This window comes from Lynx canadensis, chromosome D3, assembly GCF_007474595.2.
Source record: "Lynx canadensis isolate LIC74 chromosome D3, mLynCan4.pri.v2, whole genome shotgun sequence".
Classification (NCBI taxonomy): Eukaryota; Metazoa; Chordata; class Mammalia; order Carnivora; family Felidae; genus Lynx; species Lynx canadensis.
Genome location: NC_044314.2, coordinates 422,070 through 440,448, shown reverse-complemented (window position 1 = coordinate 440,448; position 18,379 = coordinate 422,070). Strand labels below are relative to the sequence as shown.

At 47.4% G+C, this 18,379-nt stretch overlaps 1 non-coding gene across 1 annotated transcript; it reads right to left on the bottom strand.

The window, feature by feature from the left end:
- Nucleotides 1-977: 977 nt before the first annotated feature.
- On the bottom strand, nt 978-1,084 carry LOC115498903. The gene has a single exon (XR_003964010.1). It is a non-coding gene; the product is annotated as a U6 spliceosomal RNA (small nuclear RNA).
- Between the last annotated feature and the right edge of the window lie 17,295 nt (nt 1,085-18,379).

Below are 18,379 nucleotides of genomic sequence, written 5' to 3'. Positions count from 1 at the left end.
AGGAACTTGCTAGAATGGCATAGTACATTGGAGTTGCTAGAATGGCATAGTACATTGGAGAAGCCACATAGGCTTTGGGGTCACGCAGAGCTCAGTCTTAATATGGGTTTTTCCATATGAGCTGTGTGCCCTCAGGCCACTGTGGAACTCCACTGTATGTCACCACATTTGTTAATTGGGGATAATATTTATCTCAGGACTTTTTATGAAATGGGATGAAGTATCATGTATAAGTAGCTGAGCATAGTGTCTGAAATCTAGTTAGCACTTACTTAATGTCATGTCTCCCTCTCACTTGCAGGTATGTATCAATTGAGTGTTGCTATAAGCCTTATTTGTAGAGAATGGTAACATAAAGACAAGTTGTAATTGCTCATTATTGATTGGAAAATGGCAAAAGAGTCCCAATAATTTACTTGTTACTTGACTTTACAATAGATTGAGAAGGGGAAAGGAGAGACTTTAACATATAGCAATACATCATGGCAATGTTTAGTTATGGTTAAAAAATATAAGATAAGTGATAATTTTGAGTGAAAATGATCAGTTGAAGACAGAGGATGAGCTACGGATTACATTTTCTTTTATTGAGGTGAAACTCACATAACATATAGTTAATAACTTTAAAGTGTACAGTTTAACAGTATTTAGTACATTCCATCACTTCTCTCAGTTCAAAACATTTTCATCACCCCAGGAGAACATCCTGTATCCATTGAGTAATCACTCCTCATTCCCCCTCCCCAAGCCCCTGACCAGTAATCTTTCTGCCTATGGGTTTGTCTATTCCAGACAGTTCGTGTAAAAGGGATCATATGCTGTGTGACTTTTTGTATCTGGCTACTTACACTTAGCATAATGGTTTTGAGGTTCATCCAAATTACAGCATCCATCATAATGCATTCTTTTCAATAACTGAATGATATTCCATTGTCTATATAAACTACATTTTTATTTTATCTTTTTTTTTTTTTTGGAAAAATATGGGATGCCTCATGAATTTGTGTGTCATCCTTACACAGGGGCCATGCTAATCTTCTCTGTGTCATTCCAATTTTAGTATATGTGCTACCAAAGTAAGCACTAAATCACATTTTTAAAAATTCATTCATCCATTGATGAACATTTGAGTTGTTTCCACATTTTGGCTATTATGACTAATGCTGTTATAAACATTCATGTCCAAGTTTCTATGAGGATATATGTTTTCATATTTTTTGGATATGTATGTAAGAGTGAAATTGCTGGATCATAGGGTAATTATGTGCTTACCTTCTTGAAGAACCACCAAACTGTTTTTCATAGCAGCCACACCATTTTACAACAATATATGAAAGCTCCAATTTATTCACACCCTCGCCTATGCCTGCTATTTTTCATTGCTAAAATAATTAATAATAATAATAATAATATCACATAGCACCTAGAAATATTTAAAAATGTCCAGTTCGCAACATAAATGTACAAAGCATACAAAGAAACAATGCAAGCATGAGCAGGGGAGGGGCAGAGAAAGAGGAAGAGAGAAATTCCCAAGCAAGGTCATGCTGTCAGCACAGAGCTCAACATGGGGCTAGATCTCAGAAACAGTGATATCATGACCTGAGCCAAAATTAAGAGTCAGATTCTTAACCAACTGAGCCACCCAGGTGCCCCAACTTTAAGTGTCTTAAATGTTCACAGGGAGCTGAAGGAAACCATAAACAAGGAACTAAAGGCAATCAGGAGAATGAGGCATGAACAGTAGGGAATATCAAAATAAAGGGATAGAAATTATAAAAGGAACCAAATAGAAATTCTGGATCTGAAAAGTATAGTAGCTGAAATTAAAAATTCATGAGAGAAGTCCAGCAGCAGATTTGTTCAGATCTTTCTGAAAGGATTGACAAACTTCACTATAGGGCAACTGAAACTACCCTGTCTGAGGGGCAGAAAGAAAAAGAATGAAGCAAAAGGAACAGAGTCAAGGAACTTACAGGACATTATTAAATGTATCAATATACATATTATGGGAATCCCATAAGAACAGAGAGAGAAGGGGAGCGGAAAATATTTGAAGAAATAAAGGCCAAAACCTTCCCAGATGTGATGAAAGACATGAATCTACACATCTAAGAAGTTCAATGAACTCCAAGCAGGATAAACTGAAAGAGATATACAATATACAAACTATCAAAAGACCAAAGAGAAAATCTTGAAAGCAGCAAGAGAGAAACAACCTGTAACATACAAATGATCTTTGAGAAGGCTAACAGCCATTTCTCATCAAAAACCATGGAAGCCAGAAAGCAGTGGGATAACATTTAAATAATGTCAGCTAAGAACTTTATAGCCAGCAAAATTATCCTTCAAGAATGAAAGAGAAATTAAGACATTCTCAAATAAACAAAAGCTAAAAGAATTCATCACTAGTAGACCCATCCTACAAAGGAAACCTAAAGAGAATTCAGGGTAAAACAAAAGGAACCTAGATGGTAACACAAAGCCATACAAAGAAATAAGACCTCTGTAAACATACAAATAAATAAAAGCTGGTATAATTGTATTATTGGGCTATAACTCCTCTTTTTGTTTCCTAAATGATTTAGAAGCCACAGGCATGAAACAATAATTATATATTTATATAATGGGCACACAACATATAAAGATGTAATTAGTGACAATGACAGCATAAAGGGGGAGATGATGCTTGATAGGAGCAGAGTTGATGTATGCTGTTGAAGCTAAGTTTGTTTCTATCCCATCTAGAGTCATAAATTTAGGATTTAACTCTAATCCCCAGTTTCACTAAAAAAATAACAAAAAATTATATAGAAAAAAATGAAATAAAAATCAATCTAATATAAAAGGAGACAGCATTGGAGGAATTAAAAAACAAAAAAGTAATAAATATAGAAAACCAAATAGCAAATGGACAGATCTGGAGAGCCTAGCTGGCTCAGTAGGTACAGCATGTCACTTGATCTCGGGGTTGTGAGTTCAAGTCCCACGTTGGGGGTAGAGATTACTTAAAAATGAAATATTTTTCAAAAAATTGACAGAACTTGGGTGCCTGGGTGGCTCAGTTGGTTAAGTGTCTGACTTCAGCTCAGCTCATGATATCACAGTCCATGAGTTTAAGCCCCATGTCGGGCTCTATGTTGACAGCTCAGAGCCTAGAGTCTGCTTTGGATTATGTGTCCTCACCTCCCTCTCTGCCCTCCCCTACTCACACTATGTCTCTCTCTCTCTCTCTCTCTCTCTCTCTCTCTCTCTGTCTCTCTCTTGAAAATAAACATTAAAAAAAATTTAATTGACAGAACTAAGTCCTTCATCATCCATAATCACTTTAAATGTAAATGGATTAATCTCACCAATTAAAAGGCAGATATTGGCAGAATGGATTTAAAAACATGATTCAACTATATAAGAGACTCAATTTAGACCCAAAGACAAATAAGTTGAAAGTGAAATGATGAGGAAAGATATTCCATTCAAATAGTTACCAAAAGAGCTGAAGTGGCTATACTAATATTAGACAAAGTAGACTTAAGTTAAAAAATTGTTATAAGAGAGAAACAAGGGCATTACATATTGATAAAAGGGTCAATTCATCAAGAATATATGTTATAAACATATATGCACTAAATAGGTGGAGCCCCAAAACATAAGTAAATATTGATAGAATTGGAGGTAAAATAAACAGTTCTGCATTAACAGTTGAAGACTTCAACACTCCACTTCAATAATGGATAGACCATCTATACAAAAGATCAACAAGGAAACAGAATTTGAACGATATTAAAATCATTTAAAGCTAGGGGCGCCTGGGTGGCTCAGTCAGTTAAGCATCTGACTTCACTTCCGGTCATGATCTCACAGTTTGTGAGTTCGAGCCCCACATCGGGCTCTGTGCTGACAGCTCAGAGCCTGGAGCCTGCTTCAGATTCTGTGTCTCCCTGTCTCTCTGCCCCTCCCCCACTCATGCTCTGTCTCTGTCTCTCAAAAATAAATAAACCCTAAGAAAAAAATTTTTGATCAATTAAAGCTAATAGACATATACAGACCACTCCACTCACCAACAGCAAAATACACATTCTGAAGTGTACACGGATCATTAAATTTTAAATCAACAATTGAATGCCTGCTCTTTTGATCAGTTGGCTATTGGTAAGAAAAAAATAGAATTACTTATTTGGGTCTTTGTAACTATGGGCAGTCCTTATTTCTAATACTTCCAATGTGCTTTGAAGACAGCCTACAGTACAACATCAAGCACAAACAAGCATTTCCTTGGGTGTGCAGTTTCTTGATGTGCATGAAATCATGTAGAATGATTGTTGATAAGTGTAACATTGTATTTGAACTAAAATTATACTGCTGTTTTCCCACTTGCCAACTTTTTCAGAGGGAGAGATATACTTCTCACATTAGGAACGTGAAAATTCAGTCTTTGACAAGTCCACTGTCTTTACTGATACCAGCATAGTAAAGAGGTCATGAGGTGGGCATCCCTGATCCATCATTCCAGAGTCAAGCCTAGTTAGTGCTTTCTCCTTGAATACCAGGAATTCTGGAGAAGGTGCTCATTTCAGGTATAACTAAAAGGAGGTAAAGCTCTTCTGCACACATGAAAAGGAGAAAAAATCACTTTCTTTTTTGTTAACATTTATTTATTACTTAGAGATAGAGACAAAACACAAGCATGGGAGGGGCAGAGACAGGGAGACACAGAATCTGAAGCAGAATCCAGGCTCTGAGCTGTCAGCACAGACCCCGACGTGGGACTCGAACCCAGAGACCGTGAGATCATGACCTGAGCCAAAGCCGGACACTTAACCAACTGAACCACCCAGGTGCCCCCAAAATTAATTTTCTTTATTGACATGGAGGTGAACTTGAAAATCTAGGGAACTGACACTATGGTGATGCATGAGGGATCTCACTCCAATCCATTATTATCATCAACCTATTTGTTCATTTCTAACTCCTTAGGTCTGGAGATTTCCTCCTGTACGCTAAATCAAGGAAGTTATGGATCTCAAATTCATTTATTGTGGCCACCAATTACTCCAGCTATTAGTCAACCAACAAAGCAAACTGTAGGAGTCACAACCAGCTGCTCATGCTAACAACAAATCCAGAATATTTGCTTAGTACCTCTATATCAATACATTCAGCTCAATCCAACATTGCTCTACTCCTCATTATCAATAGAATCACTTTCAAACATTTTACTCAGGATTCTTCTGACAATAACTACAAAAAAAAATCTTCATATATGCCTTTTTACCTAGGTTAGACTTTGTATTCTTCTTCCATGATGTGCAGGTAATGAGGTTAGAGGCAACAAAACATGGTGGGATGGGAATAGCATTCTCTTGCAAACTAATTACCTCAGTGAGAACATACAAAGTCTGCAACAGGGAGGCAGAAGTTCATGGAAGTTCATTGTTCTCATATTCATCAGAATCCACTCAAAGATCCCCATTCCAATTCTTAGGGCTCCACGTTTCCCCAGTCAATGTCCTAACTTTTGGTAAAATGTCTGGAGAGGCTGTAGTGTCAACTTGTATTGTTCTCCAACAACTTGAGGGGCGCCTGGCCAACAACTTGAGGGGCACCTGGGTGGCTAGGTCGGTTAAGCGTCCGACTTCGGCTCAGGTCACGATCTCACGGTCCGTGAGTTTGAGCCCCGTGTCGGGCTCTGTGCTGACCGCTCAGAGCCTGGAGCTTGTTTCAGATTCTGTGTCTCCCTCTCTCTCTGCCCCTCCCCTGTTCATGCTCTGTCTCTCTCTGTCTCAAAAATAAATAAACATTAGAAAAAAATTAAAAAAAAAAAACAACTTGAAAGATAAGGTTTGGGTCAAACAAAGAAGTGCGCTCTTTTATAGCTTGGGGTCCAGCCCACTTGCTGGAACAGCTTATGAAAGTTTAATCAACTTGGTGTCCTTGGAACTCTGTGCATAGGAAATCCCTGCCTAGCCTACGGAGCCCCTTTACCCATTAGCACTTGCAAGGCTCTGTCTCCCCAGGGTACTCTCTGGTTCCCTCTCAGCCCCTTTCAAGAACCCCTGACAGCAAAAATAAGCTGGAACATGTGAAAAATAATGAGCAAAAATAAGATGGAAGAGTTCTTAAAAAGCCTGGAGCAGGCTTGAGGGTTAGAGAAGAAGCAAATTTACAGAAGCAGAGTGCAGTCACTCTTGTTCCTCGTAGCCTTACTTTGTCGGGTTTGTGTTGCTTACAAATAGAAAGTTAAACCATGCTATCATCTGAGGAAGATTTTTATCAGTGACATATTCAGCGCTCATCTTTCCTGGGCCACCCCAGGCAGCAGCTCAGAGAACAGCACCCCACGTAGTCCCCAGGAGGGAGTATCTGGCTCAGTATCTGACACACCTGCAAACTTCACGCCCTGTGATACCAGTGGCTAGTTTCTGAGCACCCACCATCTGCCACACCACGCCAACCACAGTGCTTGAGGCACCCGGCCCTGCTGAGGTTGAACAGGGAATGTTCTGCTTTCTCGTTTCAGCTCCTATCATAAGTGTGTCCTTTCTGTGGCCCATTCGGTGCCACATTTTTTTGTTGTGATTGTTGCTATTGCATTTTTGTGCTTTTTCTTGGTGTTTTCAGTGTTTAAAAAGTCCCCAGGCGTAGTGCTGAAGTGCTTTCTTAGTGTTCTTACATGCAAGAAGGCTGTGATGTGCCGTATGGAGGAAACGTACGCGTTAGATGGGCTTCATTCAGGATGGGTTAGAGCACTGCTGGCTGTGAGTTCAATGTTAATGAATCAACAATATATATTAAATAGGGTGTCTTTAAACAAACACACACATAGAACAAGGTTTTGTATTGATCGGTTGCTGAAAATGTTGTGACCAGAGGCTTGTAGGAACCTAACACTGTATTTCCTGAAGAGCGATGGTCCCTAGTCACCAATTCAGTGCTGGCAGCAGCTTCATAGTGCCTCAGGACCACGGTTACAAGACTCAGTGTATCCGTCTCCATTTTGCTCTAGAGAGAAGCAAAACGACACTCTGTCCTTTTGGCGGAAGAGAAAACCGCAAGCCGATGTCCAAGTATAGTGCAAGCTGCTATTAGCAGAAGCACAGAGCAGCCATGTCCCAAGCCTGGACTGGTTTCACCTCATTTTCTATAATGTTTCTAGTGTTTCCTCCTGTGATTTCCTTCTGCATAGGGTTCTCCAGAGTTCCGTCTCAAGCTCTTTTAAACAGATCCACCTCCTTAACAGAAAAATAACAGAACAGTTGGATTGCTGGCCTCCTAATGGTATTCTTCCGGTGTTCTTAGAAGAGGGATACAAATATTTTTTAGGGAGAGAAAGTCATCATTTAAAAATTGGTTTATAGGAGCACCTGGGTGACTCAGTCAGGCGTCCAACTCTTGATTTCAGCTCAGGTCGTGATCTCATCATTCGTGGGATCGAGCCCCGCATTGGGCTCTGTGCTGACAACACAGAGCCTGCTTGGATTCTGTGTCTCCCTCTTTCTCTGTGCCTCTCCATTCTTCATGCACGTGTGCTCTCTCTCTCTCTCTCTCTCTCTCTCAAAAAAAATAAATAAACTTAAAATATTTCGTTTACACACAATATATGCCTGATTCCCAAACCAAAACACACACACACATTCATCATATGACGTAGAGAAGGGAAAAAGAACGAACATTTAATTCTCAAAACATCCTTAGAGATGTTCTTGTCTCCTTTTACAGAGGAGGAAACTGCAGCTCAGGGAGATTCGGATGGTCCCTAAATCCACACCAGCAATGGCATGCGGAGATGGGCCATCTGACTCCACGCTCCTGGTGTTCCCATTTTTCCACAGGAATCACCCTTCAACACTGGCCTTTAGGACCAGAACGGAGCCCGGCCTGACAGAGTGCAGATATGACTCCTGACAGACAGCACCAGCAGGAGGGAGCCGACCAAGCAGTTAGCCACCTTGAGCCTGACAGCCACAAGTTCACATTAAAGACTTCTCGATCTCATTTTTGGTCGTCATCTTCCTCTGTATCTAACTTTTCCTCATTTTCCGGGTTTTGTGTGTTCACATCACCACTGAGTAACATCGGGACTTGGTCACCAAGACCTTTCTCCTTATTCTTCCCTCTCCAAGATGCTCTCTTCTCTCCTTGCCATAGATATTTTTACATCATGATGCAGTCTTTCAAAATCACCCTCTGTAATTTCGATAACTTTTAGCTTCCTGGATACTCCAACTCCCTCCTCTCTGCCTTTTCTACCAGCTTCCTTTCCTTCCATAAAGCGCTGTCTCCAGGCGGCTGAAATGGGGGTGATCTCTCTCCATTTACACATCAGGACATACTCCGCATTTGTTTTAAAACACGCAAGAAAACGGATTTCTAAATTATTTAGGAGGAAAGTTGATGATTTTCTTTTAAAATAAAATACAGGTGAGGCTCACATTGAGAACTCAGACTCTGAACCTCAGCTAAGTGTGTGGCTTTCCACGTGAGACACTCCCAGATGCATCCACATCCATTTCTGCTCTGCAGCGCACGCCCGGTGAGGAGGGCAATGACCTTCGGGAACCTTTGAAATTAGTTATTTGCCAAAAAGTAAACATTTTGTATGGAAAACTGCATAATAACTCGTTCAGAATTTGTCCATTATCATAATTGTCATGTTTTAATAAATCTTACTCCTTTTCCTTTTATAAAAGCAGAATGCTCACATACTTCAAATAGGTGCCAAGCTTAAAACTTACCCTTTAAGACAGAAACCATTTCCCCGTATCTGTCTCCATCATTACGTATTTCACACACAATCCTGTCTGCACCACGCAATGTAATTTTATATACGTCCGCTCATTTCTTTTTGCTTTTAGTGATTTTATCTTACACTTCTCTTTTGGCTTTACTGTCCTTTATCCAACTCCAGATTATAAGATTAGAAGTGAACATTTTTTCTGGCCTTGCCCTGGTACACGGCCAACGCTCAAAAATAACAAACATGAGAGGCGCCTGGGTGGCTCAGTCGTCAAGCGTCTGACTTCAGCTCAGGTCACAAGCCCACAGTTCATGAGTTCCAGCCCCATAGCTCAGAGCCTGCTTTGGATCCTCTCCCTACCTCTCTCTCTCTCTCTCTCTCTCTGCCCCTCCCCCACTCATGCGCTCTCGCGCTCTCTGTCTCTCTGTCTCTCTCTCTCTCAAAAATGAATAGACGCGGGGCGCCTGGGTGGCTCAACCGGTTGAGCGTCTGACTTCGGCTCAGGTCATGATCTCACGACTCATGACTTCACACCCCGCATCCGGCTCTGGGCTGACAGATCAGAGCCTGGAGCCTGCTTTGGATTCTATCTGTCTCTCTGTGCCCCTCACCCCCTCTCAAATATGAAGAAACATTAAAAAAAATTTTAATGAATAAACATGTTTTAAAAATAATAAACATGAGCAGACACGGTCCACCCCTTGTGAGGTTGGGTTTGTACCACGATTCTTAGCCATTCTGGAACACAGCTGCACAGGCAGGGGCAGCCGCGTGCCCGGTGAGGGGTCCTCTCTTGAGGGTGTGGCCGTGGAGGCGCACAAAACAGGCAACCGGAGTCGCTGGTCCCGTCTTAGGTCATCCGACAGTGCCGCTGAATGGACAGACTGCGACAGACCCAAATCCCGTACCGTGGAAAAGACCCGGGGCTTTCCTTCGCTCCGCCACCACGTGAACAGCAGTCACGCAGCGTCAGCTTTAAAAATGTCAGAGCTTGCCCTGTGCCGTTGTAAGACCTGATCTTGTCCTGGACGTTGAGTCCGTCCTCTTGGAAGATGCAGAGGGGCCCTGCAAGGTGGGGTCAGAAGACGACGGCCGCGAGCGAGGTGTGAGGGTCGCACCTGCCCCTCGCCGGACCCTCCCTTCTTCTCACGGCGCTTCGGGCCCCCGGGTGGACACCCACACTCCATTTCTTGGGCCCGTCCTGGCAACTCCACTCTGCGTCCAGTGGGTGGAAATAAGGCCTCCCGGAGCTGCCTGCCGTCACACACCCGTCCCATCTGCGAGGGAAGCCGGGGAAGAGCCGGGCTTGCGGTCGCTACCCCTGCACGGCAGGGGGCGGACGGGGCGGACGGGGCATGCGCGGCGGGGCGCCCGTGCTAACAAGGACGCTCGCACGTTCAGCCGACGCACCGTATCTCCTCTGGCGATAAAAACTCGGGGGCAGGGGAGGGGTGGAGGAAGGCCTACCTGGTTCCATGGGGCAGAAGGACCAAAACAGCCCCAAGAAACGCGGAGTGCTCTGACCTTCCCCAAGAGGTTCCCAGGTCCGCCTCCACGGTTGCCTTTGCTGTCTACACCCCTCACTTCCCTGGCGGGTGGACTCTGCTCCGGGCCTCGCCCTGAGCGTTCACTGTGCCAGGGAGGCCGGACATAGATCAGGGGTGCCCGCCACGGCCGGGCTGCACTGCCGGGCTCCCTCTCTGTGGGAGCCATCACTGCGGTGCTAGAGGCCACTCACAGGTGAGCCACTGAAAGGAGTCCTTGACGCCTGCTAACCAAAAAGAAGGGAAACCACACACGCCACGCCACTCAAGGGGAGCAAGTATGGAATGCCTAGAAACCAACACGTCAGGAAAACCACCTTATGAGCAAAAGAGAACATTCGGGTCAAGAAAAATTGCTGCAAATCTCTGAAATGCTAAATGTTCCGGTTTTCTCTAAGAGACCCCTTCCAAATAGAGATTGGAACATTTCAAAAGTAATGGTTTGTGTCAAAAGACATGTATTTTGGGATGCCTGACTGGCTCAGGGTTGGGCACACGGATCTTGATCTCAGGGTCGTGAGTTCAAGCCCCACTTTGGGTGTGGAGCTCACTTTAAAAAAAAAGAAAGAAAGACAGTCATATTTTTTCAGATAACAAACAATAAAAAGGACGGATGCCCAACTATGATCGATTTGGCCTTGGAATAATTGTCATCGACATTCTTATTACCAAGCTTTCATCTGTAAAGAAGGTCACGGGTCACATGATTATCAGGTATGTGGGGCCAGGATCTAAGCCGGAGGACTGGGGACATCCCATCACAAAGGAGGTGGAGCCATCGCAGAGAAGAGCCCCACGGCTGGTCCAACAGAGGTATGGGCGATAAATGCCTTCCCTATGCAAGCAGCCGACCCAGCCCGATGCAGAGTGAGGCCACGATGGATGGAACAAAACACGTGTAGTTTAGGAATGTTTCCATTCTCAGGGGCTCAGATTAAAAAAAAAAAAAAAAAAAGGCATGATGCACTGACTGTATCACTGGAAGACAGTCATTACGATGTCCTGTGTATACAGCGAGTCTAAATCACAATGTCTAATCTCTGTAGATACCCTCCCCAAGCATTCAGACACAAAACTTACAAATATACTTATTTCACCCCTGCCTAATGATTTTAAGGAACAAATTTTCATTTAGAAAGCCCAAAACTCAATACTCACATAATTCTCTTCAGAGAATACAAATTTGGAGAATACTTAAAAATAAAGAACACTGTCCTATCCAAAATCTCCCCACACTTCTTTGACAACAGATATCGTTCGCTAGGGTTGGGCGAATTACATAAGCTGTTTTCACTTCTGACCCGTCTTGGAGGAAGGACAGGTAGGAACAACGTGCTCCCTGCTTAAAGCAGCAACTGAAACGCGGTCCTGCATTGTTTCCTCCTCTGACTCAGGGGCTGCGGAGGTGGTGGCCGGGCCTCACTAGATGCTGTGTGCCCCGCAGGCCCGATTTGCACAGCTGCAGATCCCTAGCATGACCAAAAGGAGGCCGCGTCCCAAGGAAACACCAGCGTACAAGTAATGGCGTGTAATGCAAATAAATGTTTGGTTTGCGCCTGGCTCCGGCCTGCTTCCCCAAAGGCCAAAGATCAAACTGCAAACCCTCAACTCCACATATGCCATTAGCAATACATTTCCAGAGGTTTCAGACCAGACTTCTTGCTTTTTCATTTAAATTTAAGACTTAGGATGTTTATGGTATCATAATACAAAGTTTTAGTCTTGTGAAATTTTACCATTTTCAGAAGTATCCCTTTGAAGTATTTTTTATGTGTATTTATTTATTCTGAGAGAGAGAAAGAGACAGTACCAGCAGGGGAAAAGCAGACAGAGAGAGAAAGAGAGAGAGAGAGAGAGAGAGAGACCATGAGCAGGGGGGAGGGACAGAGAGACAGAATCCCAAGCAGGCCTGCCCTGTCAGCACAGACCCTGACCAGGGGCTCGAACTCACACACTGTGAGATCACAAGCTGAGCCGAAATCAAGAGTCAGACACTCAACCTCTGAGCTGCCCAGGTGCCCCATTTTGAAGTATTAAAATTATATGTTCAACGCAATAGTGGGGTTGGCTCAATGCAATGCCAAGAGAGAACATGACACGTTTGTGGTAGGAAACACGTTCACATCTTCCACTATCCGAAGTGCAGAGCCCACGCTGTGTCAGCGGTCATGCCACAGATGTCCTGAGCCACAGAAACTACCTGGTCAGAATCAACTGCTTGGCCAGCTAATTTCTGACTGAACACAAAATGGGAGCCCTCTAAGCAGAAAACTTAGTTTCAAAACATGATATTTCTTTAGAGGTTTTGGGAGTTTTTCTATGACCACAAGATTAGGAAAACTTACTTATTCCAGGTTACCTTGTTAGGTACCATCATATTTCTTGAAACTCCTGATAATTTTTTTTATTTTGAAGTTTATTCATTTTGAAAGAGAGAGCATTCGTGCACACGGGTGGGGGAGGGGCAGAGAGAGGGAGAGAGAGAGAGAGAGAAGATTCCCAAGGAGGCTCCACACTATCACCGCAGAGCCCAACGCACGGCTCAAACTGAATGGTGAGATCACGACCTGAGTCAAAACCAAGAGTCAGACGCTCAATCGACTGAGCCCCCCAGGCGCCACCCCCGCCACTGGATCATTTTCTTCAGACCCATCTTTGTAAGGTGTGAGTTTACACAGCACTATTTTATTCTCTCCTACTTATTAGAAAACCAAAAAAGCAGAAATTTTTCTGATCACACACATAGTTTTGGAGAACCCACCAGGAACGCCACCCCCTCAGCTGTCATTGCATGTTGTTTCTATGAAACTGTCCCTTCCCCTTTATTTATTGAACTACTCCCAAGCAAAAAGGAAAACAAAAACAAAAGTGCTGTGCTCCTTGCATTTTTCTTAAGTCAAGCCAAACTGGTAGCAGCATGAAGAGCCCACGTACAAAGCAGTCAGTGGAACTTACAGGAAGCCACTCAAAATATCATCAGGGCAAGTCCACCTGTGATTCAGGTTCTTCAGAACAAATAACCGGAGAAACTGAATAAACATCCCCTCCTCTTCTACCTTCAAAAAGAAAAACAGAAGGAGACTTAGCCCCCGTGTCACAAACGCGCCCGACCCAGTGGTCGCAGGACACGGAGCCGCCACCAGAAAGCTTCTGTGTGTGTGTGTGTGTGTGTGTGTGTGTGTGTGTGTGGCCACCCTGCCTCCATCCGCTCTGCTTTGCAGCTTGAGAGCAGAGTGTTTCTCATTTTGATAGAAAAAGCTCTTCCGGGAATTTTCTGTACCGGGTCCGTCAGTCCAAAGGACACAACCAAGTCCGTATTGGGCCCCCAGAGAATTCGGCCCTGGCTGGATATCAGCTCTCGTTAATGCTGGTTTTAGAGCCGACTCTTGGATGTTACGGAGCACACACACTGATTTTAAAACCGTGTTGAAGAAATTCATCTTCGCAATGACCATGCTGCTCACCACGGTGACTCTTCCTCACTGCCCCTCGACGCTGGGACTCAGACGCCGGGCACACTGCCACACGTGGCGTGCGGGCCACGGAGAACGCACTGTGACTCCAGCAGACGCCGGTGAGCTGCTCCCCGTGAGGACGCCCACCTGCACCCCACGACCACCTCAGTGTGGGAGAGCACATCACCGACAAAGGTGCTTCCGCTCACTTCGATCGTCACCCATCCAACAGGAGAAAAACAATTCCGTTTCCTTTTCTTTGACTACAGTCGCCTCCTGGAGCACTTGCTCGCGAAGACCAAGTCCCCCACGGGCACCCCAGGGGCTCTCTGGCTCCCGGTCCTCAGTGAGCATCACTCTGGGCCGCAGGGGGGCTGCCCGGGATCTGAAGGACCAGCCAGGACGGTCACAGGGTTGGGCCACCCCCACAGGCTCCAGAGAGCCTCTGACCTGGACAAGGGCATGGGGCTCAAAAAAATCAGTCCGCGAAGACACTGCCCACTTTAACACCAGGGGGAGTGTGAGGTTGGCACGGAGGAGGGTGCCTCCGCCTGCAATTGCCAGGAGACTCGACGTGCAAACATGTGACCCCTCCCCTTCAGTTCCCCGCAAGCGTGTCAGGATGGATTGTTGTATCCCGACTGATGGTCGCGGGATGTGATGGCATGGGGATTTTTCTGAATGGCATGTTCTGCTAGGAGGAAAATATTTTCGATATTTGGGTTTTAGGGGAGCCTGGGTGGCTGTCAGTGGAGCATCTGACTCTTGATTTTGGCTCAGGTCGTGATCCCCAGGTCATGGGATGGAACCCCGAGTTGGGCTCCATGTTGGGTATGGAGCCTGCTTGGGATTCTCTCTCCCCCTCAGGCCCTCTCCCCTGTTTGTGCGCGCGCTCTCTCTCTCAAAATAAATAAAATAAAATGAAACAAAATAAAACAAAACAAAATAAAACAAACCAAATAAAAATTTGAGTTTTAGTTAAATGAGTATGTATTAACTTAACTTAAAACAACAATACAATACCCAAGGCCAAGCACCCATATCCCATTGACTTTTTAATCCCTCAAAGGGAACTCTTTTACATTATAAAAACTTTCTTGAAAACTTTAATCTCTGAGCTTCCAGAACTTGAACCTCCCCTGCCCCACACCCTCCACAACCTCCTCCTCCAGAAACAGGCCCCGGGGGCTTCCTGTGTCTCCCTCCGGACCCCGGGACCCTCGTGTCTCTAGGGGAAAGAGCCGGGGCTCAGTGGGCCTGTCTGAGGCAGCCCCTCCCTCTGACCTTCCTGCACCCCGCGAGCAGACACCCACTTTCCAGGCCAACGGCGCCGACTGACTGCAGAGAAGCCGCTCCTGCACCTCCCGCTGCGGAAGGAAACACACAGGCCGCTGTGCTTGCTCTGCGGTAACCCTAGGTTTCTCATTCCCAGATCCTAGGCTACACAACGACAAAATAGGTTTCAAATAAACAATCAAAGAGAAGGAAAAAGGAACTATTTCCCATCTTAAGACGATTATGTAAAAAATCAGTCTTTAAAATGTTGACTTTCAGAACTTCAGCCACAGCAAAACTGGAAACCAAACACATCCTGTTTCCACACAGTCCCCAAGCCTGACGGTGCCACCTGCAAGAGAGGGGCTGCCTGACTCCACGGGTCAGAAGCCACCGAGGTCCCTGGGTGTGCGCCTGTGGGGGGAGGGGGGGGCCGCCACCCCCACCCGCCCCACCCCCACCCCTCTAGTTGGCCCCGGCCGCCCAGAATTCCGGGTCTTCCCCCTGCCCAACACCTGGGAAACCCTTCAGGTTCCGCATGGCCTTCAGGGCCCGGCGCTCGGCGCTGGCATCCTGGTCAGGGCGGCCTCGGCTGGGCTGACCCCCGCCTGCACCCCCGAGGCCCCATGGGCCTGTGTTCTCGGGGGCAGGAGCGCAGGTCGGTCTCGCAGTTCGTCCTTCCTGTCCAGCCCCCCGGGGCGCCCCCTTCACGGCCCAGTCCTCACGGCCTACCCTCCACCACTTTCTCTCCTTTCCAAAGTAATGGAGAATCATCACCGAAGACAGAAAAAACAAGAGAAAACAGAATCGCCTGAGCCTACCTCCCAACCCTGCGGTGTGTGATTTGTACCGCCTGCCCCTGAGTTCTGCACGGACCGGAACTTTCTGTGGCTCCCACTTGCCTGTGCCAGCGTCTGCCCTCGGGATTCCGGCTGGTGAAGTTCGTCCCTTCAAAGCCGTGCCCGTCCAGGTTCCAGCTTTGACCAATTCTTGGGAGCTGCAGACACCGGTGAATTCATGAACAGCGAGGCCCATGTGGCTGCTGGCCTGCTGTCCCCGCACAAAAGGCACAAACGCCCTTCTGCCTCTTGTCTCATGGGCCCTCCCCATGTCTGAGGCATTTTAAAATCCAGTTCTATCATCAGAGTGATTCAATACACCTACACTACAGAAGGCACTAACTCGGCAGGCAGCCTTGGCCACGGGGGGAGGACCCCGGCTCGGGGTCCGTCAGAGCTGATGGAGGCCCCGGGTCAGGGCCCAGCTGAACGAGAGGCACTGAGCAGATCATGTTCACAGACCCGCAGCAACTCAAGGTGTGGGGACAGGAAGGACTGCAGACAAACACGGCCTTTTCTGCCCCACGGAGGCCGGCTGGCCGGGAGATCACCTGCAGATGGGCCTCCAAAGTCACCAGTTACGAGAACGAAGCTCGTAGGTGATCATCAGGGATGGGGGCTAGAGTGTGACTCACGGGTCCGGAAGACACTGCCAGGCTGCCATGTCCCTTGGAAAAACACGTCCCCCCACGCTGGCCGGGACCGCCACAGGGAAGCTGTGTGAGCCGGGGGTGGGGAGACTCTGGCTCCTGGGAAGACCTGGTGAGGCTGGGAGCTGCAAAAGCACACCGACCCTCGCCTCACACAGGAGCCAGGCATAGAGAAGGAGCACCCCGGCGGTACATGCCCCCGGCCCCCCCTCAGCAACACGGCTCCCCCGGGCCCAGAGCAGTGTCCTGCCCCCGCTTGGCAGCCAGGGTGTCCCCTTAGTTTAGTCGCCTCTCCAATAACTTGCTGCACAAAGTCCCACACTTTCAATGCTTCACTGAAGATTTAGATAATTGTATTTTTTATTTTTATTTTTTATTTTTTTTGAGAAAGAGAGAGAGAACAAGGAGGGGAGGGGCAGAGAGAGAAAGAGAGAGAGAGAGAAAGAGAGAGAGAGAGAGAGAGAGAGAGAACCCCAAGCAGGTTCCGCACTGTCCGCGCAGAGCCCGGTGCGGGCTCCATCCGAAGAACCATGAGATCATGACCTGAGCCAAAATCAAGAGTCAGGCACTCAACCGACCTAGCCACCCAGGCATCCCTAAGATTTAGATAATTTTAAAAGCATCACATACTAGAAGCATCATCCTGGGTAAAGGACAAATGTAAAATGTCACTCCCGAAGTGCAATAACCTCCCTCAAAATCAGCATCCCCTGGAGAGGATTCCCGACGAGGGTAACTCGGGTCTGAGGCTCCCTGTCTGCTCTGTGGCCGAGGGGCTGGAGGTCACCGTGGTGGCGGTGGTGGTGCTCCTGGTGCTAGGGGGAGGGGGGAGGGGGCTCACCGCGCCCGGGGGCCCGCTCTGACAGCGCGAACGCAGGCAAGCGGGACAGCCCCTCCGCAGCTGGGACCACCCAGGCGCCCCGTGCACACTCACACCCAAGCTCCCCGTGCACACTCACACCCGTCTGCACTCTGCCGGGGATGCGCCAGCTCCAGCAGCCAACGTGTCTGGAACCCACCACCTCCACACCAGGCGGCTCCCGGTTGGCCAGGCGGCTTTTGCACTTCCGATAACCTATTCTCCACGAGGCAACCAAACTGCCCCGTCAACCACCACAGGGAGCCACGGCTCCCACCACCAGGGCCCGGGTCCTGGCAAGGCCGACAAGACCCGGCCCGTGCCACGACTGCCTTGAACAGAGGCTCGTCTCTCAGCAGGCGCACCGTGGGCAGCCGGGCGGGAACACGATGCAGGGGTGAAGTCCCGGGTCTGAGCTCGGGCCTGAGCTCGCCACGAGGGGGCAGGGGATCCGTGGGGGAGGACTGTCCCGTGGGGACCCCCACGCTGCAACCCTATGGGGTTAGGAACCTGAGAGCCTGGGACTAAGGGCGTTGTGCACCTGCTGCGCAGACCCACCCACGGCTTCCCGAAGCTGCTCTCCCTCCCTGGAGGGAGGGAGTTCTGCAGTGGGGAAGAGGGAGAAAAAGCCGACTGAGTTCTAAGAGCTGGGTGGCCACGGGAGGGCTAGGGAGGGGCCGTGGGGACACGCACATGACCTACAAGCGGGGGTCCCGGTGTCGGCGCAATGTGGGCTGGCCAGACACAGAAAGAAACAGCTTTGGGAAGATGATTTCTTCCAAGCCCCCACCCCCCTCTGCCTTCTGCGTTCCTCCTGCCGGGCTTGGACTCCTGCAACCCCAGAACGACCCACCTGGCTTCACCCTAGCCCCTTGGCCTGGTGCTCTGGGTCCAGGAACCCTGAAGCTGGGTGTTTATGGGTCTTTTGGGAGAAGCGGACCCCAGCTCACAAGACATTCCCAAGGGCCTGACCAAAGACAGACTCAGAACTCTGCAGCTGTACCCAGCTTGGCTCCGGCAGAC